The sequence below is a fragment of the Periplaneta americana genome, chromosome 1 (genome assembly GCF_040183065.1).
Source record: "Periplaneta americana isolate PAMFEO1 chromosome 1, P.americana_PAMFEO1_priV1, whole genome shotgun sequence".
Lineage (NCBI taxonomy): Eukaryota > Metazoa > Arthropoda > Insecta > Blattodea > Blattidae > Periplaneta > Periplaneta americana.
This window is the reverse complement of record NC_091117.1, coordinates 174,750,784-174,764,655: the sequence shown is the minus strand read 5'-3', so window position 1 is coordinate 174,764,655 and position 13,872 is coordinate 174,750,784. Positions and strand designations below refer to the sequence as shown.

At 36.3% G+C, this 13,872-nt stretch overlaps 1 long non-coding RNA gene and 1 other non-coding gene across 2 annotated transcripts; one reads left to right on the top strand and one right to left on the bottom strand.

The window, feature by feature from the left end:
- Window positions 1-5,806, bottom strand: LOC138704386 (uncharacterized). Its single transcript, XR_011333338.1, has 3 exons — window positions 5,686-5,806; window positions 366-438; window positions 1-269 (listed from the first exon to the last, which is right to left on the bottom strand). It is a non-coding gene; the product is annotated as an uncharacterized lncRNA (long non-coding RNA).
- A 6,823-nt stretch (window positions 5,807-12,629) lies between these two features.
- Window positions 12,630-12,702, top strand: TRNAR-UCU (transfer RNA arginine (anticodon UCU)). The gene has a single exon. It is a non-coding gene; the product is annotated as a tRNA-Arg (tRNA).
- The last annotated feature ends 1,170 nt before the right edge of the window (window positions 12,703-13,872 follow it).

Below are 13,872 nucleotides of genomic sequence, written 5' to 3'. Positions count from 1 at the left end.
TATTTAATAAATAATACCTATTTATGGTAGCAAATTACACCAATACACCTTACATATTCTGTTCCTCAGTTTCAAGTTTGTGGAAACAGTGAAGATACAAATATACAGTACAAAATGATCAATGTACAATACACAATGAAATTTGTTTCACATAAATCTTTGTGAATAGTGACGTCAAGCAGGTAAACTTGAGCAAGTCCCTTCCAAACAGACGCCGCCATCGCAGGCGTAGTATATGTCTCCCTGGAAGCCGCAGTTTTGACCGTAAGCTGAAAAGGAAATTGAAGTTATATAACAATTTGTTCTATATGCAACATTGAAGAAGCGTTATTACTTATTATAGAAATATAGCTACAAAAACTTACAAACAGTCAGGATGGTCATGCCTTGAACCACTGCAACACCGACGATCAACAGAAACAATGCCTTGAAAGTTACCTGTAAGCAAGGTGACACTTTTTCTTATCTTAGCTAAGACATGAATTCGAGATTTTTGGTCTTCTATTCTTAATTCTGTTACAGCTCTAATTTTATTATTATGTTAATTTCCGGCTTATACAGGGTGTTTCAGAAATACTTTGACAAACATTGGGGGCATGTTACCCACACCAAAACAAGAAAAAAAAACGTTCATATAAACCAGCGGGTCCACACCTGTGGAGTAACGGTCAGAGCGTCTGGCTGCGAAACCAGGTGGCCCGGGTTCGAATCCCGGTCGGGGCAAGTTACCTGGTTGAGGTTTTTCCGAGGTTTTCCCTCAACCCAATACGAGCAAATGCTGGGTAACTTTCGGTGCTGGACCCCGGACTCATTTCACCGGCATTATCACCTTCATATCATTCAGACGCGCTAAATAACCTGGATGTTGATACAGCGTCGTAAAATAACCCAACAAAATAAAATAAACCAGCGGTGACCAAAGCGGGTATCGTGATTACATCGTGTAACCACAGACATTCAAACGGGTACAAGGAGTTTCCTGTACATTGCTGTGTGTTTCATTCACATCCTGAAAGCAAGCAGTGGCGGTATCATGTCGCTCTACAAACTCTTTCTCTACAAGCAGTAAGAGATGGTTTCATAAAGAATGAGAAGGAGAAAATGTTTGTTGTTCTGTCAACGGTTCAATTAGGAGTATATAGAAACATTAATTGCCACGCTGAATAATGTTTTATTATTATTATTATTATTATTATTATTATTATTATTATTATTATTATTATTACTACTGACCACTAAGTACCGGTATGTGTTTCTATAATTTTCCTGTACGTGCATGAATATTGATATTTTTAGATTTTCTCCCTAGAAGTTTAAAATTATTAGGTTTTATCTCAATTTTAATCTTCTTAATCTTTAGATGAGGGTAACTATTTATTACTAATAATATTGTAGAAAAACTGATTCAATGCCAACGAACTGTTAAACGTCAGAACTAACATGTCTTAAATCATAGCCAGGAAGAGAAAGATGAAATAAATAAATGTAAGGAAGTCAGCTACCTAATGGGGTTTGAAATATCTTCTGCTCCAAAGTCTTTTAATAGAACAGTATTTCTCAAAAGAGTAATGATTAAAATAGCTTAAATAACTTGTCCATAACAAGTTTTTAATTTTGAAAAAGTATGAATTTCTCGACGAAGTATCGAGAGAAGAATTTAGAAAATTCATGATTATGTTCAAGAGGAAGGTTAAAAAAGAAGCAAGAAAGATCGTGTATTATTCACTGCCTCTTGATGACAGCAGTGACATTACTGACACAGCAAAGCTTGAGTTTTTTATCCGCGGGATTGATCAAGATGTTAGTACAGGAACCACCACTGGTTGTAGTTTTCATGGCAAGTGCCTTTCCTCCGTCTTCGTACTTCATTTTTTTAGTAGTAGTCTTTATTTATTTAACCTGGTAGAGATAAGGCCGTCAGGCCTTCTCTGCACCTCTACCAGGAGATTCCAACTATAATATGAAGAATAAAATTACAATTAGTATTAAATTTACAATTACAATTACAAATGTCTCTTGCATGTAATCACTGCAGCTTGAGTTTTGGTCACCGCTGATATAAACATATTTCCGAAAATCCTTAGTTTTTTTAGTTATTAATGAAATAACATAATGAAACATCTGTAAGATATTGTCAGCTTGGTAGCAAGTGTTGCAACTTTAATCAATTCAGAAACTCATAACAATGAAAGTTTACGTTCAATGTGTTTCGAGGTAACCGATAATAATATTCATTTTGTTAGATGATGTAATTATGTTATCGATACAAGTCTGCTGATGCACCCATTGTATCTCGTTGGCCAGTGTTGCCATATTTAGCGATAAGTCGCTAAATCTAGGGAATTTTGAATCAGTCTCGGCTACAAATTTTGTAAAATACGATTAACGACTTTTCTGCTGATTTTTATAATTTTCCACTTTTTTCTTTCTTCTAAGTTAAAACATTCAACTGAAGTAATGCACTTCTTAGTTTTAGAAGAGGCATGGATGCATGTTGAGTAGTCTAATGATTCATACGTGAAAGCCCTGAGCTCATATATTTGTTATCAGTAGACTTCGTTGAATTGCCACACGCAGCATGCATTCAGGTTGCCGATGTACAGTAATATAGAAGAGGTGAGCGACCGCCTGGTCTCGTAGTATAAGCAGTTCATGTTAAGAGTTGTGACCGGTCCAAATAGATTGAGCAGCTACAGCTAATGTATAACTATGTAAGCACTTGTTTTTGCATTACTGTGGTTGCAACAGTCAAAGCTTAACATTTGTTCAGTGCAGACAAAAATTCAATCAAACATGCCACAATGAGAGTGTTGCTGTTCCAAATAATATTTTCTCCTGGAATACCCTTACCCCCGCAGCCAGTCTTGACCCGTTGGAAAACGAGGTTGGATCCTGTTAATTATTATGTAGAATATTACGGCAAAATAATTGAGGTAATTGATGCATTGGATAGCACAGACAGTTCCGCTGTTGCAGCTGTAAAATCATTTCCTTCTGAACAGCTATTGGAAGATATTCTGTTCATTGATTCTAATTTTAAAATCGTGCCCAAAAGCATTATCCTATTAGAATCGTCTAAACTACAACTCTCAGAAGCCCTTAATATATTGTATAAAGTATCACAAACCGTCATCCAACATAACAATTAACTAATTTCAGAAAAAGTGAAATGTAAGTTGAGAAACATTATTGCTAAAAAATTCTGCCTATTTACAACTTCGTATTATAAATGATGTACTATCAGGTCACGACAAGACGTCTGAAATTGGTGTACTAAAAAGTAGTGACTTTCCGTTCTTCAAATATGCTCCTATTACATCGTGTGATGTTGAACGTACATTTTCCCAATATAAAAACTGTTTGAGTGACCATCGGAGGAGGTTCACTTTGGCAGTCGCTCAAAATGTACGTAACTCTTCACTGCGATGCACATATTCAAGGATGATGTGAGTATATTACATTAAATTTTAAGAGTTAATATATCTCACTACAAAATAATTGTGTATTTACATGTTTAGACATTTCCTACTTCAATGATCATTCATTATATTTATTGAATGCAGGATACAGGTTTTATTGTAACCGCAGTATACTGCTCAGTGTTTACATCAGAGGCATACTTCACCCATTGCACGCGCCCTTCTCATACAGTCTATACCGAGTGCGTAGTAAACCTTACGATTCTCGTGGCAATTCCACGAAGTCTAGTGATCAGTGATCAGGGGTGAAAGATGCTGATTCAATTATTCTCACGGGCTAGGTCTCTCTCTCTCAATGCTACTGCTCCAAGACCCATAAACGGTGGCAACTTTGATTGACACGTGACGAGTTGCGAGATGCAGCTAATGTAATCTTAGTTCTTCCCCGCAACGGGGAGATTTTCCCCTCCGAACCGACCCGAGGCAATTGAGTTTTGGAATTTTGTGCCGACTCTTCGTGTGTAGCAAATAAGACTGAAGTTTTTGCTGGTTTTAATATATTTAATATATATTTAGAAAATTTTACAATTTGCTAGAAAGTGTAGTGTCAATGATTGGATCAAATGCAGTGTATTCATAATCAGTTGTTCCCACCTTAACATCACAGCCATCACCAACATAACCAGACTTCGCAGAAGAGGGTGACGACGAGGAAATGATATTTTTCTCCGCATATGTATGTTTTTCTTATTTTTATTTATTGATATTTATTATTGGCATATGACTCGGTTAAGAGGGAAGTATTATATGATATTCTTATTGAATTTGGTATTCCCAAGAAACTAGTTCGATTAATTAAAATGTGTCTCAGTGAAACATACAGGAGAGTCCGTATAGGTCAGTTTCTATCTGATGCTTTTCCGATTCACTGTGGGCTAAAGCAGGGAGATGCACTATCACCTTTACTTTTTAACTTCGCTTTAGAATATGCCATTAGGAAAGTTCAGGATAACAGGCAGGGTTTGGAATTGAACGGGTTACATCAGCTTCTTGTCTATGCGGATGACGTGAATATGTTAGGAGAAAATACACAAACGATTAGGGAAAACACGGAAATTTTACTTGAAGCAAGTAAAGCGGTCGGTTTGGAAGTAAATCCCGAAAAGACAAAGTATATGATTATGTCTCGTGACCAGAATATTGTACGAAATGGAAATATAAAAATTGGAGATTTATCCTTCGAAGAGGTGGAAAAATTCAAATATATTGGAGCAACATTAACAAATATAAATGACACTCGGGAGGAAATTAAACGCAGCATAAATATGGGAAATGCGTGTTATTATTCGGTTGAGAAGCTCTTATCATCCAGTCTGCTGTCCAAAAATCTGAAAGTTAGAATTTATAAAACAGTTATATTATCGGTTCTTCTGTATGGTTGTGAAACTTGGACTCTCACTCTGAGAGAGGAACATAGGTTAAGGGTGTTTGAGAATAAGGTGCTTAGGAAAATATTTGGGGCTAAGAGGGATGAAGTTACAGGCGAATGGAGAAAGTTACATAACACAGAACTGCACGCATTGTATTCTTCACCTAACATAATTAGGAACTTAAAATCCAGACGTTTGAGATGGGCAGGGCATGTAGCACGTATGGGCGAATCCAGAAATGCATATAGAGTGTTAGTTGGGAGACCGGAGGGAAAAAGACCTTTAGGGATGCCGAGACGTAGATGGGAGGATAATATTAAAATGGATTTGAGGGAAGTGGGATATGATGATAGAGACTGGATTAATCTTGCGCAGGATAGGGACCGCTGGCGGGCTTATGTGAGGGCGGCAATGAACCTTCGGGTTCCTTAAAAGCATTTGTAAGTAAGTAAGTAAGATAATTATCATTAATTTTTAGCGACATTTCTGGGGATCTTAGCGAGATTGTAGGGCGACATGTTGGCAACAGTGTAGATAGCTGTGTGTTTCAAGGAGTCCAAGATCCGAGGAGTGCATGCGTGTGTGGAAGCAAGAGGAGAAAATTTTGAACATTTGTTATGAGTTTCTGCCTCTTGGATATAGAGTACTAGTTCAACAGCTGCAAATTTTAATAAAACGACTTGTGGGAACTCTGGAAATATGGAATTGCAATATTTGAATATAAATATAACCAATATTTTCATAAAATAAGTTCTCCTTTCAAAATTATCTATTACCTATAAATGAGATTTTTACTAATGGATCTTCAAACTATAAATTAATTTCTAACCTCTTACCTGCAGGGAAAACATGTTGACCGTCACTTATGTCCGTTAAACTCGTTTGTATGAATATGAAGCCCGCCGATTCAGCTGCTTTATAGGAACGAAAGGGCTTCTGAAGAACGTATTAATTAACGTCACAACAGTCGCTGTTTGAAGAAAGATTGCAGTCTTGACATATGTTGATATACACCCACGCATTTCCATAATTTAACATGTCCACAAAGTAGCATTGTCACCACTATGGATAGCGATATTTCCACATGACGTTCAATTTGTTTTAATCATACATGTAGCTTCAAACAAGATTTTATGCGATGCAGATAATATGACATTTAAAAATGAATGCGTTACAAAAATTCTATTTATAGCGAATGATTGGAGAATCCCATTGTTTGTTTTTCAACTTCTGTGAAGTCCCCTGGCTATTTATTGCTTGTACTGCTTCAGTTTTGTTTGCTTCATTCTGTTTATGTTATTAATATTCATCATCATCATCATCATCATCCATAGCGCTACAGCCCGGTTATTAATATTCAGTACACGCGTATTGTAATCTTTTTATTCACTTTATTTTATATTATGCATTTAATTCTGTTTTAATCTATTTTATGTTGTCTAACTGTATGTATGTATTACATTTATTTTAGTTTATTTACTTTGTTTAATTTATTTGTTTATTGATTTACCCTATTTATTTTACAAAGATTTATCATTATTTCGCCAAATTATTACCTGCCTATGAATTTGGCCACGTTCTCTATTAATTATATAAGAAAAGAATATCTTATCTTCTGAGAAAAATAATAAAATTCTTAGTAGGGCTTTGGTGTAAATTCTGTATGTTCAAAATTTCCATCTGTCATCAATGTTTCACACAAACATTATACATAGTTTTATTGTTCCTCGAAATCTTCATAAATCGGCATTTTATGGCACGGAAGAAACATAAGATGTAATTTATATGTATTCTATTAATTGTTTAGCAATAGATCCAGCTACCACTCTACATATTGTTTCACGTGCAGAAGAACGCCCACCTCCTCTCTAATCTCTTTATTCCATATTTTGCGTAGGTAAAATCTGAGTGAGATAAAATTGCCATTGACATAAACTAGTCTGTATATATAACAATGCTACGCTACCCTGTATTCAATTTTTAATGGCGTTTCCTGCACTTGTTTCTGTATATCTATGACTTCATCATCCTGGAGCGATATTAATTTTCAAGGCATAGGTCATGTCTGTTGTTGACACTGGATATTGTTCTTTTGTTTTGTCAACAAATGAATGCAGCCGTGTATTAAAAACAAGAAATAAATGTTATTCGTGTTATTATCCCTCATATCCGGCACCCAAATAATCGGCAATACCAAAACAACGGAACTTTTGGCTAGACCAATATATATATAATCATTCATGCAAAAGGGATTAGATCGCACATGCCGCATATTGTTTACTCCTTGCATTGTTCATAAAAAACATAGAAAACACCGTATATCCCTAGGGTAGATCGGGTAGCATCAATAAGTTGTCGCTTGGGCGAGGAGGTGTTGGATGAGTCTAAATAGGAAAGTGTGAAATTCTCTGTTCCTACATCATGCAAAAGTTTCATTCGTATGATAGATAGCATCATGGCCACTACCGCTAAGCACAAGAGGAACGTTCTCACACTGAAGCAAGAGCTTGAATTACTCGAGAAAATAGGGAGAGGAGTTAGTAGATCCAAATTAATCGACGAATATAAAGTTGGAAGTTCAACTTTATACGATATGAAGCAAAAAGGCAGTCAAATCCGGCGATTCATAAGTAACACAGAATCTACCAAAGTCGCGGAACACTGTACATCAGTCCCACTGTGAAAAATTGGATCACAATTAAAAGCTCTGAAGGAATGTGCATTTCTGGACCGATGCTACAAGAAAAAGTCAAGAAATTGCACCAGAAAATGAAACTGCAAGGTGAGTGTGGATTTTCCGTTGGGTGACTTAACAGATTCAAAGAGAGATATGAATCCGAAAATTAGACATGTCCAGTGAACAAAGAAGTGCCGACGAAGTGTCCGCAGATCAGTTTATTAATCAGTTCCAGAAAATTGTGTCTGACAGTAAAGTTAGTGTGGAACAAATATATAACGCCGACGAGACTGGTTTATTATGAAGGTGTCTTCCTACAATAACACTGGCGTGTGTGACGGAAACTTCGCCTAAGGGCTTGAAACAAAACAATGATCGTGTAACTGTTACGGTATGCGGAAATGCTGCAGGTATATACACAAAGTGACACTGACAGTGGTGGGAAAATACCGAAATCCAAGGTGCTTCTAAAACGTAAATAATCTTCCTGTCCATTTATCAGGCACAAAAGAACGCATGGATGGATTGCCATAACCTGGCCCGTCATTGTTGCCACACTAGGAAGTTCGCACGAATTTCATGCTCAGTAAATATTCGAACCGCAAATTAGTGTATTTTTGTCATCCTCTGAGGAGTTTAGTACTGAGAGGAATGCGGTTCCGACTAGCCTAGCGCGGTACTGGAGTGGGAGGGAACAGTGACAGCGGCAGTCTGGAAGGAAGTACAATCATACTGAAAACATTTCACTCGTATATAGAGTACCTAACACGTGCACAAGTCCACACCTGTGGAGTAACGGTCAGCGCGTCTGGCTGCGAAACCAGGTGGCCCGGGTTCGAATCCCGGTCGGGGCAAGTTATCTGGTTGAGATTTTTTCTGGGTTTTTCCCTCAACTCAATACGAGCAAATGCTGGGTAACTTTCGGCGCTGGACCCCGGACTCATTTCACCGGCATTATCACCTTCATATCATACAGACGCTAAATAACCTAGATGGGTTGATACAGCGTCGTAAAATAACCCAATAAAATAAAAAATAAATAACACGTGCACACAGTCACACACTACTACAAACTGAAGACTGTCCCAGCACTAAACTCGTCGGAGGAAGACAGTAAGTGGTGTGTTTTGATAAAGAGAATCCACACAGTTTTATGTTATTTAGTTATGATCAAGTGACTGAGGAATACAGCGTATGCCGAATCTCACCGGACCGGTGGACAACAATGACGTCACGCTGCAGTGAAATAGGAACAAACTGCTGGAAGGTTCGATGGCTATCATGGCGGCTGTACAAGTTGTTGTCTGTGCTACGCTAGCAAGATTTTGCGAAATTTCCATACTGTCATCTCGTTCAAAGAAAAGAGAGCATAAATAATTTATTTCTTGAACCAGTAGTAATAACTGGTCCGTTGACATGTTCGCTCATAAGCCATTAACATATTGTTTTTACATTGTGCTCATTACAAACAATACAGCAGAATCAAAGCGGAACACACCGCCATGACACAACAGTGCACGTCTGCTAATTCCCGCCCTGTACAAGAACCAATCAGATTCACTGATGGCGCCTGATGGAGACTGCCACCACCTCTGCAAGCTAATGGCACCGGTGCGACACCGGTGGGACACCGGTGGAGCATCAGTGACGTCATTGTTGAAATTCGGAACACCGTGATGCCATCGGATTGCTCAGCGCTGAGATTCTGAATGCGCTCATAAGCTTCATATGGCTTCAGTTTCAACAGGTTGGCATCATAAAATACGAACAGGTAATTTTTTTTTACATTCTTATTCAATTATCCGGCAAAATCTCGTATTTGGCACCTGCCTGGTCCCATTGGTGCCGATTAAGAGGGGTTGAACTGTATTACAACTAAACTTTATTTAATTGTTTTAAAGATTTCTTAAGGACGAAATTAATGTTACAGCAGAACATTACAAATTTATTCTTAGAACTTACTTTCTGACAGGAGTTATAGTTCGACAGCAGTGTCATTATGATGTTCATCATTGCACGAATGAATTTCTGGCCCAAAGGCCACAAATTCCATCAACTGTCTCGACGAAATCTTCTCAGAATTGTTAACAGGTAAACTCATTGTTTTTTGTTCATGTTGCATGCTTATAAAATGGATATAGTTAGAAAATTAAAATACTAAATGCGAAACTGAGACACTCGTAAGTACCACAAATTATTAAATCGGTAAAATCAGCTGTCTTCGGTTACGCTTGGCAAATAAACTTACTGTCCGATCGAGTGGTTATGTCGTAGGGTCGGCGAAACTGGGAAAGTCGCGTGACAGTTACTTTACGGCCCCTTTTCTTTAAATTATTTTAAGCAGTTGTATAATATTATGTAGACTTCCAGGGTGCTATGCATAGACATTTCGCTAGCCCGCGCTACGAGCGTGCTAAACTAGCCCCGGCTGTCGGGTGATTACTTGTACAGGATTCATATCATATCGTTAACACTGGTTTATGAATACAAAAACGTTAGTTCGCTGATCATCCACCGGAAGCCCATGCTAAAAATGTCTATGAATATGGCCCCCAATTTCGAATAGAAAATATTTTCAGGAAAGAGTCTAACATTAACCACTAGCCTTTACAGAGGGGCCAGTAGAAACGGATGGGGGAATGGAGATGGTTACTCGGTTGGACTGTACCAGTCTATGTTTAGAACGTAAAAACAAATGCCGGAAGCTCTCATTCAAAATTTAACACGGGGTACAGCATCAATATTCATTAAAACAAGAATATTTTATTAATCAATAATGCAATCTTATTTCCGAATATTAAAACTAAACATCGAAATGAAATATAATATTTAATCAGCTAATCTGTTCTAATAAATCTATACTAATAATAAATCTGTAGCCGAAATTTTTCTGGTAATTTTCGATTTTCCAAAAATAATTGGTCCTAACATACATAATTAATCTCCCTGAAACCGAAAATCGCTTTTTTGAAATTTTGTTTGTATGTCTGTCTGTCTGTCTGTCTGTATGTATGTTTGTTACCTTTTCACGCGATAATGGCTGAACGGATTTCGATGAAAATTGGAATATAAATTAACTTCGTTGTAACTTAGATTTTAGGCTATATGGCATTCAAAATACATTATTTAAAAGGGGGGTTATAAGGAAGCCTGAATTAAATAAATCGAAATATCTCGCTTATTATTGATTTTTGTGAAAAATTGTTACATAACAAACGTTTCTTTAAAAGTAATTTCCGATAAGTTTTATTCCTTGAAAAATTTTGATACGACTGATATTTAATGAGATAAATGAGTTTTAAAATTAAAATAACTGCCATCTAAGGCCGTGTAATGAATTAAAAAACAAATGACTTCGTCAGCAACAATCGAAAGCTATGAAAGATAGCCTACAGATAATGTTTCTGTGTTTGTATGAAGTAATATCTTAAGCTAAATTAACCGATTTGTATAATTAATTATTAATTCACCATTGGAAAGTGTAGTTTCTCTAGATGGACATAATGCTATAATGTTATTACAGTAACTTCTGAGTGAATCGAGGACAGGTAAGATTAAAATAGCTTCTTATGCAGAGAAAACTTGATAGGCTATTCTGTACATTCGTTTCCTGTATTTCCTAAAATAATTTTTATGACCAAATGAGTGGTCTCTGGATCAAAATGATCGCATTTTAATTATGCAAATACAATTTAAATTAAGTAACATAATAAACGATTTATCCTTATATCAAACACGAATGTTCCCTGGATCAAATGTCCTATTTTAATTATGTAATTACTTTATATTTATTTCTAACGGGTGCAGCGGAGCGCACGGGTACGGCTAGTATAAAATAAAAATACTCACCGAATAAAATGTGAAATGTAGTGATCTGACCTGTTCCAATAGATAATACTGTATAATAGAACAACTGTTCCTGTAATCTCTTTCGTTTTCTTACTCTGAAACCATTTAAGAAATTACTCATGCACTTTTCCATAGCGTTCACAAGACTTTTTGGAAATTAAACCCATTTCCGCTTAAGGAGCTTCTTCTAAAATATGTTCTGGTAAATTTATTTCCATATCTATCAACAGTGTGAAGATATTCAACAAACCGAATCATGGCATTACGAGTATATTGCATGCTTTCATTTCAGAGTAACTGATTAGAAATTTGATATCTTATTTACCTATTTTGCCGTTATTAATTATGTAACGATGCAGTTATAAAGAAAAGAAGCATATTATGAAATTCGTTTATAATGTTACAGTTATTGCATTCGTAAAAATTCTTTCGTTTCTTAAAATGTTATCAAAGTATAATACTAGGGCATTCGAAAAGTGATGGAAACATAGTTATTATTTCACACTAAATTTATTTAGGTTACTTTCGACATTACACTCTTCAAATATAGTCTCCTGCCATGTCAACAATATCTTGCCAAATTCTTGAGAGTTGGCGGACTCCATCTGCAGCAGCATTTCTGGATGTCTCTCTCACTGATCAATCTAAAGCTCTTTGGATGTCAACTCTTGATTGAAAGCGAATTCCTCCCTTCCACCCAACTTGCAATACGTCGTTGTTCCTGCAATAACTCTATGTGCAAAATATAAAAAGTTTCAGTAGGAAGACAAACACATTTATTCATTCTATGGCAGTGGTACATAGGAGATTGTGAATTCTTACATTTTCCAAAGAAAGAAATATAATTACATATAGGAGATTTTATTATTTGCTGTAACACTATTTAAGTTATTTAATAGAGCAAAAATCTGAAAATCGATAAATATGTCATATAGGAGTTATTGCAGGAACAATGAGGAATGGTTCGGTATTGTAGGACTTCTCTCCCACAGGCTTCTTGTAATGCCCTAAAGCACTGAGTTACATATTTTTCTCTTGCAACTTGCATTTTTATCAAACACTTTTGTTCGTGCCTTTAGGGCTGTATTGTTTACTACAAATCAGAAACAGCCACTGTATACAACAAGATATGGCTACTCCGAGACTTTAAATACTGGAAATTTATGAAATAATCGCTGCTCTATTACGTAGTATAAGATTTCAATGGTCACCGCTAGGAGCATTGATTTACAGCATTGTTGACATTACTTATCTGTCCCTTTGGCGCAGAGGATAGCGCGTTGGACTTCTAATCCAAAGGTCGTGGGTTCGATCCCCACAAGGGATGAGTGAAATTTTAAACACAGTACAATGAAATTTGTACATATAAATAGAGTGCCCGGAAAAGATAATCATCTTTAAAAAATAATAGTTCGCTAAAATAATAATTACATTTGTAGTGCTTGGGTGAGTGAGGAGTATTGGACTTGTATACATTGCGGAAAGTTGTACTAGTTTTCATGTAATTAATTTTTTAGTAATTAGAGTAATAGTGGGTGCCAACTCTAGGGAATCGTGTAGGACCATTTTTAAAGAACAAATAATGTCCTTGGCTTGTCAGTATATTTTTTTCATTAATAATCTTCCTCGTATGTAATCGTGAAAACTTTGTAACTAATTCAACGTTCATAGCATAAATAAGCGTCAAAAATGACTTTCATACTCCATCGGCAAGTCTATCGTGCTATGAAAAAGGAGTGCGTTATATGACAGTAAAAATTTTTAGTAGTCTCCCTAAGGATATAAAGAATGAAACTCAAAATATAAGATTATTTAGGGCCGAATTAAAAAAGTATCTAATTTCTCACGCCTACTATTCTGTAGGTGAATTTATGACATTCAACAACGCTTCATGAATATTTCTGTGTTATATTAAATATTGGTACTAAAACTCCGTTGTGCAAGTAGACTATATTGTAAAACTCTTCTGTATATATTTCAATTAGACTGTGACTTATTAAGACTTTATAGTACTATTAAGATTTTGTTTTCGTTTAACATGTTCCATATCCTCACATCACATCATACCGTGACTTGAAGCATATTGAGCATGATGAATTAATCAACGATGCACTTAGCCTGCCTTGGACTGAAGTGTGGAATTTACCAGACATTGACGACAAAATCGAAAAATTTAACGACCTAGTAATTCAGTTATACGATAAACACGCACCCTTGAAAACCAGACGAGTTGGTAGACGCCCTGCGCCTTGGATGTACGATGCCATAAAATTACTCATGACAGACAGAGACACTGCTTATCGTAAATACAGACGGAGCAAGGACGAATTAGATTTTAATACTTACAAAGTTTTAAGAAATAAATGTAATCAAGCAGTAAGAAATGCTAAATTACGCCATGCACATTCCCTTATTCTACCTTCGGTCAGTGCGAGAGAATTGTGGCGTAACCTTAATAACCTGGGTCTAACAAAAGCAAAGCCTCCAGTAGACAATA